The following is a 2,698-nucleotide window of genomic DNA, read 5'->3' on the forward strand; positions in this document are numbered from 1 at the left end:
GAGGCGGCGGGGGTGGGGTGGGGTGGGGAGCGCCCAGCACGACTCAGGGCCCCGGAGGTTTCCAAGCGGGGGTGGGGTTCCTGCACCTCAGTCGTTGGCCCCTGCGTCCCCACTCGTTCCTCGCCGGTCGCAGCTCTCGCTTTACCGGGTGCAAGGAGGGGGGGGGGATCCCCAGGCAGCTAGAGGCAAAGGTCGGGTCCATCGCCGCTTTCCGGAACCCATCCCCCGCCCCTGCGTCCCTGGCATCCCTGTACCTCTCCGGGCCCTCACCAGGAGCCTGCCCCTCCCCAGCTCTCTGCGGGAGTGCAGTCTGGCCCCTAAAGGGAAACGTGGGGCGGGCTTGTGGCTCCGATGGGCACACAGTTGTAGGGGCAAGTCCCACAGCTCGGCTCAGGTCTCTCTTGCTTCCTTTCTCATGGGAAACCCAAATGGTCTATTTCAGTGTATCTCCCTACCCTCCTGGCCCTAACCTCTCAGCTCTGTCCTTGTTGGGGTGAGAGAGCACCCCCGCGCCCCTGCGGTTCACGCGTCTGCTTTCCCTGCTCACTGGCTTCCTGGAGGCACCACCAGAGGGTTTTCCCAGAGCCAGGGAGAAGGAAACCCAGAGGGCAGACACATCACAACAGCAGAGCTGGTCCATGCTGCCCAGGGCACGCCCTCAGTAGAGAAGTAGCTTTAGGCCCTTCCTGGGGCCTTTGCTCTTACCAGTACGATGCCCTGGACAGCGTCCCTTTGCCCTTCCTGGGTCTGTCAGTATCCTCATCTGTGACCAAGGAGTCATTTCCACATCCTCAGGCTACTGCTGCTCAGCTACGGAGCCCTTGTTTGCCAAGGTCTGTGGCTGGGAAGGGAGGAGTGTCTAGGGCCTTCCTCTTCTTTCTATAGTTTCTTTCTGGGGGACTCAACCCAAAGAGGCAGTTGCCAGGTGCCGTCTCCATTTTTTCCCCCCGTAGGACCAGGAACTTTTCCTTAGCAACCTCACCTTCCTTTACACACTGCTTTGGGTTGCTGAATGTGAGACCCTGCAGACCCCACTGCTGTCCTCAGCATCTGAAGGGAGGGGGCAGACTTGCACTGTGCTATACAGATTCAGGACCTTGATGGGATTCTAGGAAAGCAGATTCTTTTGGGGACTGATACCAAGCAGAGTTCTGATGGCAAGGGAACTGATGGCCCACTGTGCGGTGGCCTGCCTGGAGGGCCAATCTCCTGGCCTGATACCAGGTGCAAGCAGAGATGGATGGCCAGTATCAGGGATATAAGGGGGAGAACTTCTGCAGCTAGAGGGAGTCACACCTCTGTTATCAGTAAGATTTGCGAGTCTTCTGAACCGTACCACCACGTGGGGTAAGGTGTATCTTGCCTATTGTGTGAGTTGGTGTTATTATTAACAAGAATAATAGCTGTACTCTTTCATACACTTTCCATGTATCAGCACTGGGTATATACTTTCCACACATTAGTTCTCAACCTGACAGTCAAGCCATCCTCCTCAAACAGAAATCAGATCACTCTTTCGCTGCTCAAAACCCGACAGTGGCTCCTTTTTCATTCAGGATAAACACCAGCGGCATTGTAATGGCTGGCAAGGTCAAACCAGCTGCCTTCCCTTTCTGGCCCGCCCCGATGTCCTCATCTTATGTTTTCTGTCCTTTCCCTGATGATGCTCCCTAGCCACACTGGCTTCCTTCCTACAGCACAACATACTTCTACAGTGCAACAGTGCTTCTACCCCGGGGCCTTTGCACTAGCTATATCATTTGACTGGGATGCTCCTTCCCCGGACCCCTGGCTCACACACTCTGTCATGTTCTGGTTTTTGTTAAGAAGCTGCCTTCTCAATGAGGCTCCCTGGGACCACCATATTTCGAGTGCAATCTGCACACCCCTTTCCCCAGCAGTCTGCTTACCTGCTCTCCTTTTTTCTCCTTTCCTTAGTACTAACCGCCTTCCAGCATATGGTACAGCATCCTTATTTACTGTATTTCTTGTTTGTGGCCTGTAGCCTCTACTCGGATGGGGGCTCTTTGACTGCTTTGTTCACTGATGCATCTGTGGCATCTAGACAGGGTCTGGCATAGAATAGAAACTCAGTAAAAAAACTTTGGAGTGAATGAATGAGCTCATTTAACCTCTGTAACAACCCTATGAGGTAGGCACTGTGATTTAGCCGCATTTTAGAGATACTGTAGCTAAAACTCAGAGAGCTTAAGGAACTAGCTCCAGGTCACACAGCTAGTAAGTGGCAGAGTAAAGCTTCAGCTCAGATCTGTCTTAGTCTGGGGTCCTAATTCTTAATCAAAACACTGAAATTTCCCCTATTCCAGGTGAGACTCTTGTCTCTCAGTACCTGGAGTTGGTACGGAGAGCAGGGACCCTCTGCCCTTGATTAATGGCAGCCTGAACTTGTCTCACAGCTTCTTCCCTGCTTGTTACAAGGTGCACAGCAGTCCCGTGTCCGGAGAGACTGTTTGCTCTCCCGTCCCCGCTGGCAGACTGCGAGGGCAGCAGCTGTGCCCTTCTTTTCTGGGTCTCTAACTCCCAGTGGGGCCAGCCCTTGCTTAGGCTCAGTAAATGTTACAACTAAGAGTGTTGTTGGTTGTGGCGGGAAGGTTGTTGTTTGCATCTTTCCCCCCTTCTGCAGGGGAGTCGGCTCCTTCTCGCCACATCTGCAGTGACCTGTGGGATGTGGTCTCAG

The sequence above is a fragment of the Herpailurus yagouaroundi genome, unplaced genomic scaffold, assembly GCF_014898765.1.
Source record: "Herpailurus yagouaroundi ecotype Mexico unplaced genomic scaffold, PumYag 194, whole genome shotgun sequence".
NCBI lineage: Eukaryota > Metazoa > Chordata > Mammalia > Carnivora > Felidae > Herpailurus > Herpailurus yagouaroundi.